We start from the raw sequence: 22,492 nt of genomic DNA on the forward strand, positions 1-22,492 counted from the left end.
AATGCAATCATAGAACTCTGTAATGGCAGACTATTGGATGTGGGGTTTTATCTCTGTTATTACAACTGCCACCTTTTTTTTTTAATTATACTTTAGGGTTTTAGGGTACATGTGCACAATGTGCAGGTTTGTTACATATGTATCCATGTGCCATGTTGTTTTGCTGCACCCATTAACTCGTCATTTAGCATTAGGTATATCTCCTAATGCTGTCCCTCCCCCATCCCCCCACCCCACAACAGTCCGTGGAGTGTGATGTTCCCCTTCCTGTGTCCATGAGTTCTCATTGTTCAATTCCCACCTATGAGTGAGAACATGTGGTGTTTGGTTTTTTGTCCTTGCAATAGTTTACTGAGAATGATGTTTTCCAGTTTCATCCATGTCCCTACAAAGGACATGAACTCATCATTTTTTATGGCTGCATAGTATTCCATGGTGTATATGTGCCACATTTCCTTAACCCAGTCTATCGTTGTTGGACATTTGGGTTGGTTCCAAGTCTTTGCTATTGCGAATAATGCCACAATAAACATACGTGTGCATGTGTCTTTATAGCAGCATGATTTATAGTCCTTTGGGTATATACCCAGTAATGGGATGGCTGGGTCAAATGGTATTTCTAGTTCGAGATCCCTGAGGAATCGCCACACTGATTTCCACAATGGTTGAACTAGTTTACAGTCCCACCAACAGTGTAAAAGTGTTCCTATTTCCCCACATCCTCTCCAGCACCTGTTGTTTCCTGACTTTTTAATGATGGCCATTCTAACTGGTGTGAGATGGTATCTCACTGTGGTTTTGATTTGTATTTCTCTGATGGCCAGTGATGATGAGCATTTTTTCATGTGTTTTTTGGCTGCATAAATGTCTTCTTTTGAGAAGTGTCTGTTCATGTCCTTTGCCCACTTTTTGATGGGGTTGTTTGTTTTTTTCTTGTAAATTTGTCTGAGTTCATTGTAGATTCTGCATATTAGCCCTTTGTCAGATGAGTAGGTTGCAAAAATTTTCTCCCATTCTGTAGGTTGCCTGTTCACTCTGATGGTAGTTTCTTTTGCTGTGCAGAAGCTCTTTAGTTTAATGAGATCCCATTTGTCAATTTTGGCTTTTGTTGCCATTGCTTTTGGTGTTTTAGACATGAAGTCCTTGCCCACGCCTATGTCCTGAATGGTATTGCCTAGGTTTTCTTGTAGGATTTTAATGGTTTTAGGTCTAACATTTAAGTCTTTAATCCATCTTGAATTAATTTTTGTATAAGGTGTAAGGAAGGGATCCAGTTTCAGCTTTGTACATATGGCTAGCCAGTTTTCCCAGCACCATTTATTAAATAGAAAATCCTTTCCCCATTTCTTGTTTTTGTCAGGTTTGTCAAAGATCATATGGTTGTAGATACATGGCATTATTTCTGAGAGCTCTGTTGTGTTCCATTGATCGATGTCTCTGTTGTGGTACCAGTACCATGCTGTTTTGGTTACTGTAGCCTTGTAGTATAGTTTGAAGTCAGGTAGCGTGATGCCTCCAGCTTTGTTCTTTTGGCTTAGGATTGACTTGGCGATGCGGGCTCTTTTTTGGTTCCATATGAACTTTAAAGTAGTTTTTTCCAATTCTGTGAAGAAAGTCATTGGTAGCTTGATGGGGATGGCATTGAATCTATAAATTACCTTGGGCAGTATGGACATTTTCACGATATTGATTCTTCCAACCCATGAGCATGGAATGTTCTTCCATTTGTTTGTATCCTCTTTTATTTCATTGAGCAGTGGTTTGTAATTCTCCTTGAAGAGGTCCTTCACATCCCTTGTAAGTTGGATTCCTAGGTATTTTATTCTCTTTGAAGCAATTGTGAATGGGAGTTCACTCATGATTTGGCTCTCTGTTTGTCTGTGATTGGTGTACAAGAATGCTTGTGATTTTTGCTCATTGATTTTGTATCCTGAGACTTTGCTGAAGTTGCTTATCAGCTTAAGGAGATTTTGGGCTGAGATGATGGGGTTTTCTAGATATACAATCATGTCATCTGCAAACAGGGACAATTTGACTTCCTCTTTTCCTAATTGAATACCCTTTATTTCCTTCTCCTGCCTGATTGCTCTGGCCAGAACTTCCAGCACTATGTTGAATAGGAGTGGTGAGAGAGGGCATCCCTGTCTTGTGCCAGTTTTCAAAGGGAATGCTTCCAGTTTTTGCCCATTCAGTATGATATTGGCTATGGGTTTGTCACAGATAGCTCTTATTATTTTGAGATACGTCCCATCAATACCTAATTTATTGAGAGTTTTTAGCATGAAGGGTTGTTGAATTTTGTCAAAGGCCTTTTCTGCATCTATTGAGATAATCATGTGGTTTTTGTCTTTGGTTCTGTTTATATGCTGGATCACATTTATTGATTTGCGTATGTTGAACCAGCCTTGCATCCCAGGGATGAAGCCCACTTGATCATGGTGTATAAGCTTTTTGATGTGCTGCTGGATTTGGTTTGCCAGTATTTCATTGAGGATTTTTGCATCGATGTTCATCAAGGATATTGGTCTGACATTCTCTTTTTTGGTTATGTCTCTGCCAGGCTTTGGTATCAGGACGATGCTGGCCTCATAAAATGTGTTAGGGAGGATTCCCTCTTTTTCTATTGATTGGAATAGTTTCAGAAGGAATAGTACCAGTTCTTCCTTGTACCTCTGGTAGAATTCGGCTGTGAATCCATCAGGTCCTGGACTCTTTTTGGTTGGTAAGCTATTGATTATTGCCACAATTTCAGAGCCTGTTATTGGTCTATTCAGAGATTCAACTTCTTCCTGGTTTGGTCTTGGGAGGGTGTATGTGTCGAGGAATTTATCCATTTCTTCTAGATTTTCTAGTTTATTTGCATAGAGGTGTTTGTAGTATTCTCTGATGGTAGATTGTATTTCTGAACTGCCGCCTTTTCTTTATGCTGTTTTCTTCTTTTCTCTTATTTTTTGTTCTTTGATCCTCAGTCCTTTATTATTTTCAACTTACTTAGTTCGTTTGGTCCTTCTAGACGTATCACTTAATCATAAATTTGAATCTCAGCTATTTGACCTGTGGCAAACTATTTACTTTGTGTGAATCTCTGATTTCTCATTTGAAAATGAAAATAATCATAGTTCTTTATTCATGCTATTTTTGAAAAATAATGCAAGTATTCTGCACAGTGCCTAGAAGGTAATAATTACTCAATTCAAATATATTATGTAATTATAGAATAATTAGTATTTTATGGATTTCCTGGCATTAAGAGTTGGGGATTGCTAAGTGCTGAGGAAAGTCTCTCACTTTTGTGAAAGAATTATACCTGAAGGAAAAGTGTACTTTTGTTTCATTTCTGAAAAGGATTTTGTTCAGTTGATGTAGAACTGTCAACTTTCTTCTCAGTCAAATCCACCTTTAATCAGAAATCTGGTCAGCATGGAACTTTCCCATAAAATGAGGTGACACAGGCCATGAAATAAATGCTCTAAGAGTATGTAATACTTCTCTGTCTTCCTTAATTTTGAATCTCTTGTACATTAGAAGCCTTTTTTTTCTTTTCAGAAAATGACATGAGTTGTGTAGGAAACTTTGAAAGAGATTAAAATTAGTATAGACGTGAAATTGGAGACCAGTGACTGTCAGGTCGATGATAAAGGATAAACTCTACTTAAGATTTTATTTATTTTGTTTCTTAGTGTGGCCTTAATATTTTTGAGTCAACATTTAAAAATCGGTATGTTGTACATAAATAGTCAGATTTTTGGCTAGTCTTAAAAATCGTATTTGATTTACCTTCTGAGATTGATATGTATTAATTTCCAGCTTCGAACAAAAAGACTGACACTGTCATAGTGGCTCAATTAATATTTGTTAAACACATTAGAGAATGACTATGCTATACAAAAAATACAGAGCACTTGTGATTAAGTACATAATGCTGATGAGCCTTTTGGATGCCAACAGAGAACACGGGAAAGTGAGTGAAATATTTTTTCTTTGCATCTTAAAATAGCTTTGCAAAATGATTTCCATATGCCAATCATTAAGAAATGCCTGTTACAAGGTTGAAAACTAACTATTGAATACTACACCCACTACCTGGGCGATGAGATCAATTGTACTCCAAATTTCAGTATTATGTGATACACCCATGTAACAAACAGGCATATCACATATTCCCCGAATCTAAAATAAAAGTTGAAATTATAGTTATGAAAGAAATGGCTATTAGAAATCCTGGATGACTTTTTCCCCAAAAAACTTTATTTGGGAACATTATAAGCTCCTTCAGTCTATAATCTTGACCTTCCCTCAATCTTCTGAAATTGCCTTCTTGAAATTTCAAGTGGCATCTTGATGCTCAAATCCAATCATAGTTTCTCAAGTCTTAAGTTGTTTCTCTTTTTTAACATTTCATATATTTTGCTCTTCTATTCTTCGGATTTTCTCCCATTGGAATTTTGCTAATATTCCAATATTGAAAATCTGGTTAGTACCAAACACTGTTTTACTCTCTTCATGATAATCTCATGAAGGAAGTACTTATCATCTCCATTATTAAATATGGGGAGTTGTGTACAAGCTCATTCAGCTGCCACATAGACACAATACAATGACCAGGGTCTTCTCTGACTTCGTTACTGTGTGGTTTAGTCAGCATGACCAACTGACTGAACTTTTATTATCTGCCCTGTCTTAATCCTAAAAATGATAACAACCACAGAACAGTCATTCCCTTTGTTCCATCTCCTCCTTTAAAATTAGTTGTTCTTTGATCGCATCCCATGGATTTTGAAAGGAAAGGTATTCTTACTGATTTTTTTCAGCAATTGAGCTTTTTAATTACCTTTTGCCTTAAAGAAGTTTAGAAGAATGCTTTTGACTATCCAATGGGGTGAATGTATAATAATCTTAACTTTTGATTTCTATTTTTTTAAAATGAGATTGTAGTCATGGAATATGATTTATACTCTTTCCAATATAAATAATTTATTGATTTTTCCCTTGTGGCCAAACGTACTTTCAAAATTTTATTGTTTCTTGGATACTTGAAGAGAAAATACACTTTGTCCCCCAGCATACTGAGTTCAATGTGAATTCTTACTCATTTCTTTTATTCTGCTTTCTTATGTCACTTTTGATTTTTTTACTTGGTTAAAAAATGAAAGAGATATATTAAAATATCTTGTTATACATATTTATTTGTCCTTGTATACCCAGATGTTTTGATCCTCTGTGTTTTGTTACGATGATACTTAGCCCATAAATAAACTGCAGTTATGTGTTCATCATGTTAATATAGGACCGTGGTAGTAATATGGTAACTACTGTATATTTAACTATATCTGTTCTGTAATGTCAGCAGGAAGCCCCAGATTCCAGACACATAGTTGGCACTCCAGTATGTGTTGTGTAAATAAATTATTGCAAAGTCGTTTACTGGGTAATGCACATGGTTCCTCCAGTCTGTTTTATCCAAGGATGGACAGAGAGGCAAAACTATAGATTATGTCTCTCTGAAGTTAAGTTTTTGAACACATCTGTAAGATAATTCAGACTTCGTCACTAGAAAATTAACTGAATTTTAAAAATCAATATTTTTGGTCCATATTTATTCTATAACCCTAGATGAATTTTGTTTGAAGTCTAATTTGTTTTATTGTTTTAAATTTAGCTTAAGGTGTTATAATAGTAGCAGTCTTGGTTTAAAATCCATGTTCAAAATGTCCTGTATGAACACTAGAGTCCCAAGTTAGAGGAAAGGTCAATATTTTTACCAAACTTCACTCCCTTAAATTCAGAATATGATTTACTTAAGGAAATTTTTTTAAATTAATGTTGCTGAGTTCTCATGTATAATGTTATTTGTCTAAGTATTTAGTAAAATTTAGACAATGAAATATGCCTCATTCTATAAACCTGGGAATATTTCTTATTTCTCTACTTGATAAAGGTATAATTGATGTCCTTGAATATTGCTGTCAAGTGGTGAGATACATCTTTGAAGACTCCTTTTATTAGTACCTTATCTTCAAAAGAAAATGAAAAAGATTTCAGTATATCATCTTTTCCAGGCTTTTTCATTTTCTGATGTTTTAGTTTTGTATGCATTTTATTTAAAATTAAATATTCACATTATTGGATATAAGTAGATTTTATCTAAAATATTTAAAATATTATTCTATTTTTTGATGAATTTGAGCACATGTAAAACACAAGAAGTCCCCCAACAACTAACTTGCAACAGAACAGTTGACTGTGACACCTGTAAATAGCTATTACGTCTATACTTATTTTTAGTTTTACATTATCTATACTTTAAGTTCATTCTATTTAATCCAGGGATCAATATATCCACTTTATTAACCAAGAAGATAAGAATTACCATATCAGACTGATTGAGGTTATAGATACAAATCAGTTGTGAAAGATTTTGTGGATGTGAGAACCGAGTGGACCTTCAAGGTCCCTCCACTTTAGCCAAACGCCTGTCTCAGACAGTCTCCACTTACTATTTCAGGGACTTTTAAAATTGTCCAAGGCACCAACAATTTGAGAAGTTCTGATTCATTTCTAGTCATTTCTCCTATAATTGATATCTGTTCAAGTTATTTTTAAGTGTCATTAAACAACCTTACCTATGGGATTCAGGCATAACTCAGCCCTGGTTTAGTTTGCTTCAACCAGAAGCTTCAGATCAGTCTGGCTCCCTCTAGCCCCATTTTTGAATTTTGTTTATTGTACATTCATTAACCATTAAGAATCACAATGTTGGATGTTACACAGAAGTCTTCATACTCTCTTTTTCTTGGCCCTTCTTAATGACAAGGAATCTAACTTTTATTTTTACACTCGTGAAAGCATAAAACATACCTGTAAAATTCCTACAGACATTGTTAAAACTTATTTTTTTATTAATAAAGTGTGCTCGGGAAAGACTTAAGGTTATGATCCAGTGCATAAAATCTACATTTTTTTAACAAGAAACAAATTTATTTGAGAAAAGAGTATAATCATATTTAAGCCAAATGTAATAGTTCAAATGCAATTTTAATGAAAAGGAACTGTAGCCCAATTTCTTTTCCCCTGACTAAGGGAATTGTAACTACAGGGATGAATTTACAGCTATACAGATTTTTTTCTGTCTGTCTGTCTCTTTTTACATATATATATGTGTTTATATATATATATATGCATGTATGTATGTGTCTGTATATCTTCATACATTAATAAATTGCATATATGTGTATGTATGTATATATATGTACTAGTAGATGCAAATAAGACAGATATGGATATACAGACATTTAAAATCAAACATAGATATATGTAAAAGTAAAAATTCCAATAACCTTCATGGGATGACAGTTTAGTTAAGCAGCCCAGGCAGTGAAGTCTGAGTGTAGACTATTGCAGAGTTGAGCAGTGCATTTTGCTACTGGCGACTTTTAATATTCGATTGTTATCTCTCTTGCATTTACTCTTTTTCCATACTTGTAAAACGAGCATCTTAATATATGCCTTGCTTTATTCTCATTTTGGCACATGAAGGACAGAGTGATTCTTACAGTAAATGCTCAATAAATGTGGCTGCTATTATTATTCACACTCTCTTGCATTCTCTTGATATTCTGGAATGTACCTAGAACATGAAACATAAATTTAAACTCCTCTTCTTTCTCTCACATTTCTACTCCTTTGAGCCAGTTTCAGCTCCAAATACTTCTGTCTCTCTTAATAATTGAGTGAGAGTTGAATCTAAAGATATTTGCTTTTTTGTAAAACAGAGGTAAATTGCCCCTTGTTTTCTTTTCCAGTTTTAATTTCACTCCAAGTTTATAGCTGAGAGTGTAGTCATCTTTCCAGTATGAAGCTCTCAGTTTGTACTCAGCAAAGGTGAATAGCCAAACATTCGTGCTTGTTCCACTCAGCCCTTGATTTGGACTTGGAATATTCATGTTTATCTTCAGTCATCAGATTTGGCATTGCTTTATCTCTTACCATGGCTCAGTGAAAATTTCTTGCTAGGGTTCTGTCCCACCCATAGTCAATAAAGGAATGAAAGTTGCCTGGAAGGATTGACCAGCAGGAGCCCTTCTATTTCTATCATTTGTCCAAAAGCTTTTAGTTCAAACTTGTAGCGGGGAAAGGATTTCAGGTCTGCCTTTAGTGCCATGAGTTGTACTCACTGTTTCAGCTTTTCTCCTAAATTGTAGAATGTTTGACAAAAAAATTGTTGTGTCAGAGAAAAATGCCACAAAAAGTATTTGAGCCAGTATTTTAGAAATAGGGTGGGATTTTTGACAATCCCGTTCAATTTATGATATAGGATACAAAAATGAGTTCCAATTTCTAATAGTTTAGTATGGCTGAAGTCTAAATGCTGGATGATATATTTAAACCTACAGCCATGGATGCCTATTTAATGGGCCTTTCTAACACAAGAGGAAATCTACTGTACCATCCTCACTAAATCTGAGCCATTAAAGACCGTGAAAGATTGACAGGAAGTGTGCAGCTACCCATGTTTTTTGTACCATAAACTAGAACTGTCTGGTGAAGGATAAACTCAGCTGGTATAAGCCAGAAGCCATCTTTATATCTGTATTATACAAAACCTGGTAAGACCAAAGGTATAATTCCCAAACTTAAGCATAAAAAACCTAGCTTTTAAGCTCTGCCAAAAAATTCAGCTTTACAATATCCAGATCTAGTAGAGTCCTTGGCATTCAGATTATTACAGTGAGATCCTAGAAACAACATAACATCGCACTTTTTAAATATTTTCATTTTAAATAGGCCACCAGCCTGTTCCAAACGCTGGACATAAAAAGGCTCTTTAACAAATTTATTTTGGGAAAGATATTCAAACCCAGTCTGTCCTTTTTTTCTCTCTGTTATAAAAGTGCTCCTTTAAATTCAATTAACAAGACCTAAATAGCACTAAAATGACTGACAAGGGAATTGTTAACCACATTTTAATAGGTAAAGGCAGCATAGATTTCAGTTGGAAAAATTTTTAAAGCTGTTATCCAATGCTTGATGGTCACTGCATCTCACGTCATCTTTCTTTGGGTTAAGGTAATGATTCTATTCTGAGTAGGAGGAAATTTGCTCTGGTTCACTTATAATGAATCAAGCAACATCTGCAATATGGTACAGCTAGATTAGTAAACCTGTAATTTAGGACTGAAAATATCGAATACATTTTTCTTCTCTCTTACTTTCTGCTTTACTTTCTGAATAATTTCTTACTCATTATGTTTAATTTAGGCAAGGTTACAGCCACTGAAGGGTGGAGTAAACTGCTATCTTCAGAGACAGCGTTCCAGGGTGAACTCATTTCCCCTCCACTGCAATTATTCACGTTTAAACAATATTTCTTTGCAAATTCATGAAAGATAATTAGAAGTTATGTTCGCTTTGTTTTCTCCTTAAACTTTATCACTCAGAAATTTAGACTAAACCATTTTTAATTGCTTTGGGCTAGGACACAGTGTTTAAATGTAGTCACACCACCTAGAGATAATATTTTAAAAACGTGGTTTGAACTAGCAAAATAAAATCATGAGACACTGCTACGTATGATTAGGAGCGAGTCCGATTAAAAGGGGAACACAGAGGGACGGGGGGAGTCAACATGCTAAAGAGAGAAGAATGACATTGTTGAATAGAGTCATATATGCAAAAATAAAACATGATTTGGCTAGTAATCAGAAGACTTCAAATTGTAGCCTTTCTCTAGTCAATTTTTTCCTCTTTGTCTCTGTTTCTTTGTGTGTAAAAGGCCTAGATTAGTAATTCCATTGGTTATTACCAGCTTTATTTTTGTGGCAGCATAAGGTAACCAGTCATGGAAGAGGTGGGTGATGTAAAGGGTCATTTCTGTTTCTACAGAAAAGCATGTTGTTGAGCAAAGGCATTTTTTTAGAGAAAAAGTGCAAACCATTAACTGTTCCATTTTTGTATGTAATCTTAAAGCAGCACACAGTATAAGAGTTTTTCTGTGTCCTAAATTCCAAGATAGTGGTTCTCGAAGTAGGATCCATGAACCCCTAGAGAATCCTGAAAATCCCTGAGACCTTTTCAGGAGGTCCACAAGGTCAGAGCTATTCTCATAATAACACTAAGACATGATTTGCTATTTTTGGTTTTTGAAATTTGCCCTAATGGTACAAAAACAGTAGTGGGTAAAATTGCCGAAGGCTTAGTACAAATCACTGCACTAGCACTAAACTGGGCTAGAGATCATTTTATATATATATAAAATATATAATCTATAATATATATAAAATATATAATATAAAATATATAATATATAATATAAAACATATAATATAATATATAAAATATATAATATATAAAATATATAATATATAATATTTATAATAAATATAATATGTATAATATATATTATATATATAATGTCATTCTTCCTTTGTTTTTATTTTTATTTTTAAAATTTGCTTTAAAAATCCTAAAATTGCCCTGGAGGTTTTTAATAGGCTTATATATAGTAAAAATAGTTACTATAAGATGACATGCTGGGAGATGGAGATTATTTCTTTTGGCTTTGTATAGCAATTCAAAGGAAGTTCAAGGAAGCCTACACAAAAAGTTTATGAGGCATTGGATGAATTTGCTAAGGTATCAATTTGTCTTAGCTCCTGAAACAACATTGAATCAATCATAAAAGGTAAAATCAACCACTGGAAATGAGTGTAACGGATTGTGTAAATGAAGCATAGCATATGCATTATAATGGCTAACTGCATGTGTAATGCACTTTAGGCTAGACCTTATTGCTAATTTACCAAATTGCACTGCAGAGTGGAGCGAAAGGCAGTAGATTAACAGAGTCTACTCAGAGCTAGGCAGGACATAGCTAGTGAGTGGTGATTTGTTGGTGCGCATGCCATTTGTTACCTACTGGGAGTACATCCTGGTTGGGAACACATCGTAAATTATAATCTTGTCCTGTCCTCAGCCAGAGCCTCATTTGTCTCCTTCTCTTCTGTTTTTACAGAGTACTTTATGAGCTAGTAAATTAAACTGCCCTGGCTGTTCTTTGAAGGAGCTAGAAGAATCTCTCACAATTGTTATTCAGAATAAGCACAAACATTCTTCAGCATAATTGTGGAAGCAGATAAAAGGCCAATATGCAGTATGTGTGGAGCACTTATGAATGTCAAGTTCTGAACTAGGCTTGGTGAGGGAGAATGCAAGAATCCCGAAAAAAAACCTATTATTATTATTATTATTATTTTGCAATCGGGACCCATAGTGAATCAGTGAGATAGCAGAGCATTAGAAAGTATGGAATTTATGAATTCTAAAGTAGAGTGCAAGATATCAGAAAAGAAGCCAGGGAGTAGCTGTGTTTAAAATAAAAACTGGAAAGATATGGCTTTGAAAGTCTTTGAAACCATTATAAGATTTTTTGCTGTTTCTTAAAATTGTTACATAATAGATGTACATATTTTTGGGGTGCTTGTGATAATTTGATACATTCAAATACTGAGAGAAGATTAAATCAGGGTAATTGATATACCACTCACATTAAATTTGTATCTTTTCTGTATGCTAGAAACATTCAAATTATTCTTTTCTAGCTATTTTGAAATGTACAGTAGATTACTGTTTATTATAGTCCCCCTACGGATATATCTAACACTAGGTCTTATTTCTTCTATCGAATCTACGAGTGTTAACTCTCATTAATCAACTTCTCTTTGTCCCTCATTTCCCCTTCCCTTCCTGCCCTCTGGTAACCATCATTCTACTCTATATCTTCATGAGATTCATGTTTTTATTTCCCACATATCATTAAGCATATGAGATATTTGTCTTTCTGTACTTAATGACGTCCACTTCCATCCACTTTGCTGCAAATAATAGTATTTAATTCTTTTTTATGGATGAGTAATATTCCATTTGTGTATATAGCACATTTTTCTTTATGCATTCATCTTTTGATGGACACTTAGGTTGATTCCATATCTTGGCGATTGTGACTACAGCTGCAATAAACACGGAAGTGCAGATAACTCTTTAATATACTGATTTCCTTTTTTGATTTTTTGGATTTATACCCTGTAGCGGAATTGCTGGATCATATGGTAGTTCTATTTATAGTTTCTTGATGAACGTCAACGCTGTTTTCCATAGTGTGTGTGCTAATTTACATTCCCACCAACAGTGTATGAGGGTTCCTTTCATGTCACATACTGGCCAGCATTCATAATTCCCTGACTTTTTGATGAAAACCATTTTAACTGGTGTGAGACAATATCTCATTTTAATTTTGATTAACGTTTCTGTGATAAGTGATGTTGAGTGTTCATTTTTTGTGCCTGTTGATGCTTTGTATATCCCCTTTTGAGAAATGTCTGCTTAGACCTTTTGCCCATTTTAAAATGGATTATTATTTTTTACTATTGATTTGTTTGAGTTATATATCCTGATTATCAATACCTTGTCATATGACTAATTGATAAATATTTTCTCCCACTCTGTGCGTTGTCTATTCACTTTATTTTATTTGCTGTGCCAAAGCTTTTTAGCATTATATAATCCGATTTGTCTACTTTTGTTTTTGTTGCCCTTGCTTTTGAGGTCTTAACACAAGCGGTTTTAACTAATGTCCTGGAGTGTTTCCCCAATGTTGTTAAAATGTCCATACCATCCAAAGCAATTATACATTTGGTGCAATCTCTATCAAAATATCAGTATCATTCTTCATGGAAATAATTTATATGAAACCACAAAAGACCTTGTGTTTTTTGTTTGTGGTTCCATATAAATAGCCAAAGTAATCTGGAGAAAACAACAACAACAAACAAAACAAAAAACTGGCAGCATCACACTACCTGAATTCTTTAAAATATACTACAAAACTAGAGTAACCTCATCAGCTTACTAGACCCTGTCTCTCACTATATACAAAAATAAACTCAAAATGGATTAAAGACTTAAATCTAAGACCTGAAATGAGGAAACTGCTAAAATACTATAAACTATTTTAAATATATATAAATTTAGACAAAAATGTGATAGTATTCTTTATCACCATGTATATTTAACAATTTTAATCTTTTTCTTTATTATTTTTTAAAAATCCTATGCCTCTGTGAGAATGTGGTATTGGTCTTTCTTATGTCTACCCACTGACCTTTTTATGATTATCTTATTCTGCCATAATTTTTATTTTCACATGTTTTGAGTGCATACAGCCTCAGGAATACAAGAACTTGCCTCTATATGAGGGTCACTTCATACACAGCTGTAAACTCCTCTTTCCGATGTGGCACAAATACTATTTCACTCTTGCCTTTGGGTTCTGGATACAGAGTAAGAAGTGGGTGATTTTGTAGCCAAAATTCTATGATGACCTCAGTGCGCAGTTCACATAATGGTGTTTTTGGTTAAGTCCTAATTAGCCTTCTGTAGTTAATGAGCGTATGGGTTATAAATCTATTCATTATTATGAATGATCGGGCCAGTGAATAAAACTTGCCAGTTTTGCACTAAGACATAATTATTTATGAAAAGGCGTTGCTCCAGAAATGGAAATCATAATAATTAGATTTAATCTTTCTGTGGCTTATGTATTTTTTCCCAGGGAAACAGATGTCTAGAGAGTGCTAATTACTAGCAGTAGAAAGTTTCCTATACAGACAAATCAGAAAGTTAGGAGGCTAAACCCAGGAACTTTAACATCAGTTAGCCGTGTGCCTTTAGAAAAGAGGCACTCCCCAGAGGCTTCCTGTCGGTTAATGGTAGATTTGTCTTATATAATGTTACCAGGTGTTAATCCCTGGAGTTTTGCTTCTAATAAAAGCAAGGAATTTTATGGCACTTTCCATAAATGCTTAAATAGATAAAACAAGCTTGTTTGCAAAAGTTTATTAACTTAGTCAAAACTGGACCATGAATAAAATGTTATACCAGGAAAAGAAATAGAAATTATCCCTTTTGGTCAGGACTCTGAGTTTCAACGTCAACTGATACTTGCCTTGTCCGCAAAGAAGTACCAAAATAGCAAGGAGATAATCACATTTCTAATGGATCATCTAAGAGAGAATGCTAGAATTCAACAGAAAATTGACAGAAAAAAAAATCCCAATGCAAGGAAAGAGGGAAATGAGGTGGTTTGCTCAGGTGGGATCCCACTGGGAGCTGGAGAGGCTCCCCAGAGCAGGGAAGGGGTGAGTGCCCCAAGTGGTCCACATTCCTACCATGAACTCCTGTAGTTCCAGCCATGGGGAAGCCTCTTGATTCTCATAGGCCCTAAGACTAACAGGCAACTATCTGGAGAGTAGCTCAAAAACAGACAGAAGGGATTACATCAAGCTAACAAGCTTCTGCACAGCAAAGAAAACCAACAAAATAAAGAGATAACCTACAGAATGGGAGAAAATATTTGTCAATTATTCGTATGACAAGGTATTAATGAACAGAATATGTAAGGAACTCTCAAACAATAATCCAATCAAAACGTAAGCAAAAGATCTGAATAGACATTTCTTAAGAGAAGATATACAAAAGGGATATTAAAAACATACTCACCATCACTAGTCATCACAGAAATGCAAATCCAGACTACAATGAAATATCATGTCACTCCAGTTAAACTGTTTTGTATCCAAAAGTCAGGAAATTATGGATGCTGGTGAGTATGTGGAGAAAAAGCTGACCCCCAACAGTCAACATTCCTACCATGAACTCCTGCAATTAAAGCCAAGAGAAAGGCCCAAGATCCTCACGGGTCCTGAGACTAATATAGGGAGCTACCTGGAGAACAGGCAATAACATTGTGCCAGAGAGAGAGCTCACACACACCCCAAGCCTAAGCAGCTACAGTAAGTCACCATTTTGAGAGCCTAGCCCCCACTAGACTGCATCCTGTACTGGGGCCCAAGAGCTCCTGCATCTCCACATTCTTGGAGCCTCATTGATATCCCCCACATGTACCCGGGTACTGCTGCTGGCTGCTGCCACAAGGGTCAGAGTGTGAGCCATTAGCAGCAACCCTGCCACCCCCAGTAGCAGAGCCACTGCACGTTTAAGAGCACCTGAAGGAAAGGCTGTACTACCTATAGCCACCACAGGGTGGCTATAAGTGTTTGCTCCCCCTGTTTATGGCTGCTGCCTCTGAAACCAACCCTGCCCTCCCAGGAGCTGCACCACAGTACAACCACTCCCACTCCAACCTGAGTTTTCTGCCAGGGGTCTGGGAATCACCCTGCCTCTGTCTATCACAGCCATCCTATACTCATGACAAGGGACCTGAGGACAAGACTGCCTAATCTAACTTTATCCCTAGTGCCCAACACAGCATCCAGTGGCCTATGGCCTGCCCTGCCCCGTCAACAACCATTAACACCTCAGCACTCCTCCCAGGGGCCTGAGCATAGGCCCAGCCAACCTGCTGCTACCATCATAGCTGGCCTCCACCTGCACACACACCACATGCAGGCCTGGGGTCTGGCCTATGAAGACCATTGCAGTCATCACCAAAACAACGACAGACTGCTTGGGAGCCAGATGATTGATCTGCCACTGTTATTGTCATTGCCCATGCCACATCTGCTGTCCAGGGACTCAAGGACCTGGCCCACTGCTGCCACTTCTAGCACCTGAGCAAGCCACCTGGAAACCCAAGAATTGGACTGCCTGGACTTGCCAACACCACTACCAGCATACTGGGCTCCCCTGGGGACCAAGGAAAGTCATGCTCAGCTCACTGATGCCACCACTGGGGCCTGAGGATTGGCTCAGATGTTGTCCCCATCCCCAGCAAAATTTCACCCCAGCCTCCACTAACAACCACACCCTAAGCCGCTGAGAAAATCATAGACACTACTGATGTTGTTTACAAAGAAATCATGCTAAGACTACACCACTGCATACCCCCATAATCAAAGCCAAAGCACCCTAACCAACCAACACCATGGGTGCATCCTCAGGAAAAAGTCCTCCATCACGATAGCAATTTCAAAAAATTGAAGTGATTTTTATACCAGATGCACAGATATCAATATAAGAGACAAATGAAAACTGGAAAAGCAAGAAAATACCACACCTCCAAAAAACCCACAATTAACTCTCTAGCAACTGATTCTAGTGAAAAAGAAATTGATGAAATCCCAGATAAAGAATTCAAGATGATGAGATTAAAGGATCTTAGTGAGATACAGTAGAATATAAAAAATGCTCAGAAATAAAATACAGGATATGAATGAGAAATTTAAAAGAGATATGTTAAACATTCTGGAAATTAAACATTCATTGAATGAAATGGAAAATGCATTCAAAAGCTTCAACAATAGATTGGATCAAGCAGGAAAATGAATTCCAGATTCTGAAGAAATTACTTTTAAAATAGCCTAGTCAGAAAAAAACAGAGAAAAGAACAGACATATGGAATACCATGAGCCTACCAAATAGTTACATCTTTGCAACTATTTGCTACTTAATTATGTGTAACATATTAGTTACATAGCTAGACTGACCAAAATACAAAATACAAAAAGAGAAAACTTCAATAAATCACAAGTGAAGGAGACATTACAATTGATAACCACATACATACACAAGATTATCAGAGACTGTTATGATAACAAAATATAAAGCCTAGAGGAAATGGATAAATTTCTGGACACATACAACCTACCAAAATTTACTCATAAAGAGAAAATCTGAACATATCAATAATGTGTAAGGAGATTGAATTAGCAATAAAAATCTCCCAACAAAGGAAGCTCTGGGAGCAAATAATCACTACCTAATTCTACCAAAGTTACAAAGAAAAACTGACACACACCAATTCTCCTTAGATTATCTAAAAAAAAAAATTATAAAAAGGAATAGGAGGGAATTATCCCCAACTCATTCTATGAGGCCAGCATTACACTGATACCAAAAATGGACAAAGACACAGAAAACAACAACAAAAAACCACACATCAATATCCCTGATGAATATAGATGCAAGAGTTCTTGACAAATTACCGACAATTTGAATCCATTAGTACATCAGAAAAGATGATATACCTTTGATCAAGCAGGATTTATCCCAAGGATGCAAGGATGGTTCGACATATGTTAAATCAGTAAATAGGATATATTATAAAAACAGAATGAAGGACAAAAACCATATGATTATCTAATAGTTGCAAAAAAAACCCATTTTATAAAATTCAACATTCATTAATGATAAAAACCAGGCATAGGAGGAACATACCTCAACATAATAAAGGCCATATATTATAAACTCACAGCCAATATCATACCGAATAGAGAAAGGTTGAAAGTCTTTTCTCTAAGAACTGAGATAAGACAATGATGTTCACTTTCACCAGTCCTATTCAACATAGAACTGGGAATCCTAGCCAGAGTAATCAGTCAAGAGGAAAAACTAAAAAGCATCCAAATTGGGAAAGGCTAAGTAAAATTGCCCTTTGCAGATGACACAGTTTTGTATCTGAAAAACCTAAAGACTTCACCAAAAAACTCTTAGATCTGATAAATGAATTCAGTAAAGTTGCAGGATACAATACCAACCTACAAAAAATCACTATTATTTCTATACCACAGTGAACTAGCTGAGAAATAAATAAAGCAATCTCATTTATAACAGCTACAAAAAATAAAGTAGCTAGGAATCAATTTAATCAAGGAGGTGAAAGACTTCTATGAGGAAAACAACTCTGATGAAATAAATTGAAGAGGACACAAACAAATGGAAAAACCTCCCATGCTTTTGGACTGGAAGACTTAACATCATTAAAATGACCACAATACTCAAAGCAATCTACAGATTTAAGGCAATCTCTGTGAAAATAGCAATGTCATTTTTCACAGAGATAGAACAAATTCTTAAAATTTGTGTGGAACTGAAAAAAGAGCATGATTAGCTAACATTAAGTCCTGATCAAAAAGAACAAAGCTGGAGTCATCATTCTACCTGACTTCCAAATATATTACAAAGTTCCAGTAACCAAAAAGCATGGCATTGGTATAAACACAGATACATAAACCAATAGAACAGAATGGAGAATCCAGAAATAAATCCATATATTACAGCCAACTGATTTTCAACAAAGGCACCAAGGACATCCTTTTTAATAAATGGTGCTGGGAAAACTGGGCAACCATATGCACAAGAATAAAATTAGACCCCTATCTTTTATCATATGCAAAAATTAATTCAAGATGAATTAAATACTTAAATGTTAGACCCCAAACTAAAAATTACTAGAAGAAAACATAGGGAAAGCTCTTAAGGAAATTGGTCTATTCAGAGATTTTATGGCTAAGACATCAAAAGCACAAGCAACAAAACCAAAAATAGACAAATGGGGCTATATTAAAGTGAAAAGCTTCTGCATAGCAAAGGAAACAACAGAGTGAAGAAACGACCTGGTAAATGGGAGAAAATCTCTTCAAACTTATTCCTCTGGCAAGAGAATATACAAGAACATCAAAATTCAAACTATACAAAATCCAGAATATACAAGAACCAGAGTATACAAAGTCCAGAATATACAAGAATCTCAAAAACTCAGAAAATAAAAAAATCAAGTAATCCCATTAAAAAGTTAGCAAAGGATGTGAATAGACATTTCTCAAAATAAATGGTCCACAGGTATACAAGAAAATGCTAAACATCACTAATCATTAGGAAAATGCAAATAAAAACCACAATGAGATTTCGCACCCCGGTTATAATGATGATTATTTAAAAGAGAAAAACAATGACAGATGCTAGCAAAGATGAAGGGAAAAGGAAACTCTCCCACACTGTTTGTGAGATGTAAATTAGATTAGCCACTATGAAAAACAGTATAGTGAGTTCTCAGAAAACTAAAAACAGAACTGCCACGCGATTCAGCAATCCCACTACTGGGTGTTTATTCAAAGGAATAGAAATCAGTATATCAAAAAGATACCTGCACCCTCACATTTACTGCAACACCATTAATAATAGCAAAAATATAAAATTAAGTGTCCATTAATAGATAAATGCATAAAGAAAATGTGGTATATATACAAATGTAATATAATTCAGTCATAAAAAATAATGAAATCATGTCATTCACAGTGACATGAATGGAACTGGAAGTAATTATGTTACGGGAAATGAACCAGGCACAGAAAGACAAGTATTCAATGTTCTCACTCATATGTGGGAGCTAACAAAGTTGGTCGCATGGAGGTAGAGTAGAATGAGAGCTACCAGTGGCTGGGAAGGGAGTGTAGGTGCTGGTAGAAGGATGAAGAAAGGTTGGTTAATGGGTACAAACGTAATAGTTAAATAGAAGGAAAATTTTCTATTGCTTCATAGCAGAGCAGAGTGACTATAGTTAGCAAAAATGTATTGTGTATTTTAAAACAGCTGAAAGAGTGGACTTGAAATGTTCATAACACATAGAAATGATAAATACCTGAGATGATGGACACTCCAAATACCTTAACATGATCATTAAACAGCCTACACGTTTTAGATAATACCACATATACTCCAGAAATATGTACACATATTATGTATCAATTTTAAAAAGATAAATTGAAGCATGCTTTTTTAAAAAATAGGCTGGTTCAAGAGTCTGACAGTCAAAAACTGACAGACAGATAATGGGTACTGAACTCCGCAGTCTAGATTAAAATAATGTCTATTTAATTTTTCTTGAATTAAGTAAAATAATGTGCATTGATTAAACTTAATGAAAAACTTAATTTGAAAAAAATCCCATTAAAAATAAAAGATGTTGCTGGTGGCATTTGTGGTTAAGGATGGATGTTTCTGCATTTTTCTATAATGCTGTCATACAATTAAATTAGAACTGGGACAATCTTTAAAGACTATCCATCTAATTTAATTGAGTCTGAATTTTAGACCCAAGTCCTCATTTTAGATGAGAATACCATGTCAGGGATAGGTTATATGATGTGAAACGTTATATAGTCTGTTCTCCTGGCTTCCAGTTCAATGTGCTTTTGAAGCCATCACCTTGCCTTTAACAAGTCAAAATACTCATTCTGCCTACTAACTTCCCACATATCTTTTCTCTACCTCTTTCATCTCTCCCCCCAACATGAATTTCTATTCGTCCAGCTGAGCTGAGGAAGGGTGTACTTGCAATTTAATAAAATCATTTTCAAGCATTAACCTTGATTCTAAGAAAAGAGGTGGGCAATACATAGGTATACCTGCCTCTTAATGACATTTCAATCTCGCATCCTTGGCATTGTAGCTTTAATGAATGTAAGTGTGGATTCTAAAACTTGACTGCTTACATTCAAACTCTACTGCCCTAGTTTATAACCTATGTAACATCGAGTAAGCAACAATCTGTGTTTCACTGTCTGAAAAAACAAGGTTATTAATAGTAGGTACCTCCTAGATTTTTGAACACTAAATGAACTGGTACTCATAAAGCTCTTAGAAAAGTGCCTGATACACAGTATGCACTTAGTAAATGGGAACGATTATTTTTTATATGATTAGGCAGAAACAAATTAGCATATAAAATAATATGAATTATAAATATATTAAGTTTCCAAATGCCACACATGCATAAGCCCTTATATTAATTACAGTCATCGCTGTAGGACAATTCTCTGAGTGGCCTTGAGTCAACTCAGTTCTTTCCACTTTCATGCTTGTTCTCAAGAATAACTAGAGCGTGCTGGGAATACAACATCCTGAGGTAAGGGGTAACTGGCCACAACAGTGCACGCCAATTACCAGTCCCCTTGTAGAAACAAGATATCCTTCAAAGCTTTAGCTCAGGGGGTCATGTTGCCCCCAGGGGATAAAACCCAAGGTAGGCTGCTTTTTGGGGCCCCTCAACTACAGTGCAAGTGGGGAATGTGTGGTCTAAACCCCAAGCAGCTTTTCTGAGCCTTAGGGGACCAGTTCACAGTAAATCCTAGGCTTTGGTTGTTGTTTGATGCCTATTTGTAAGTAATAAATCTGCCTCATGTAACTTGTTTCATTTAACTGTGTTCTTTCTTATCAGATTTAGAAAAGTTGGTAACCAGTGCACAGTAAACCTGCTTCACAATCACAAAAACCCCAAATTGGTAATTAGCCTAATTTTATAGATAATAATACTGAGACCCAGAATGATTAGATTACTTGTTTGAGGCAATATAGCTAGTCACTGACAGCTGGCTTCCAAAACTCAGATTGTTGGTAGATTTAAATCCCATGTTTATGAAACTTCTTTGATTCAGATTTAGGAACCATTGATTGCTTTCTCAATTTTCTAGTAGCAAACATTTTATAGGCTTTTTTATCTCTTAAAAATAGAAAATTATAATTGATTGACAAGTAGTGGTAGCTGAGTAGTTTTTCTAGGGATCTTCATAAAGGATACATTTGTGCTGCCACAAGATAGAAGGTTTTGTAATCCTTTGGGTGAATTCCAAAATTCAGAGGGGAGCAGTTTATTTAGCACTGGAAAACTGGTCTGAGGGATGGCTGGAGAAGGCGTGAATTGGAAGGTCAGCCACCTCTCCTTCCTGACTCAAGCTGCTCTTTAAGGAATGCACTGACAGGGTTGATCACCCTACAGACTGGCACCATTGGCAAGTGTGAAAGTAAAGGAGACCAGAGCAACAGCTGCGGGACCTCAGCTGCAGCAGTCTGCCTGTGTTGCCAGTGACTGAAAAATGAATGGGCAGGGAGGGTCTGTGCTCTCAGCTAAGTGAAAAACTGTCATTTTCTAGCTCTTTCTTTTTTAGTTGTTTCGGTTTTTATGCAGAGATAGTCACTCCTTCAAAATGTTCTCTCATCCTCATGTATACGTTTGTGCATGGATGTTATATCCACATCTCTAACTTCAGATGTTCTGAAATGGAACCCATTCTTTCTATAACATCACTACCTTCGCTTCTGTAAACCAGGTGTTTATCCAGTGTCTGTATTTCATCCAATGATGCTCTAATCTATCAAGGTGGGAAAACTAAAAATGTATATGTTGTCCTTGCCACATTTCTCTTCTCCTACTTAAGCGCCTCAGACTAAGTTGGGCCACTGTTTTGTCCCCCATGATACTATGAGATTTTTCATTTGTAGAACTTACGAAATTTTGTGATCACAGATTCATGTTTATGACTATTTTATGAACATATATTTGTCACTTCATTGGCCTGCAAGCTACACGAAAGCAGGGATCATATCTGTGTTTGCTCATCAGTGCTTTTGTATCTATATAACTACAATGCTTATCACAAAGTAAGAGCTCAAAAATTAATTGTTGAATGAATCATCCATTTCTTTGTCCAATGTTTACAATGCCATATCTTTAGAAAAGGAATTGCTTATAATGGCAACTCTCAAAAAGGAATGGACCAACTCTGGAAATGGTGAGATGTCCATTATTGTTTTCCGACAACATCTGGATGATCTTCTGTTATTTTGAATTTAGAAATGTTCGGATTAGGTGATCTTTAAGACCATCCCATATCATGGTTTATTATTCTGTTGTGGACGTTCA

Source organism: Nomascus leucogenys, chromosome 2 (genome assembly GCF_006542625.1).
Source record: "Nomascus leucogenys isolate Asia chromosome 2, Asia_NLE_v1, whole genome shotgun sequence".
Lineage (NCBI taxonomy): Eukaryota > Metazoa > Chordata > Mammalia > Primates > Hylobatidae > Nomascus > Nomascus leucogenys.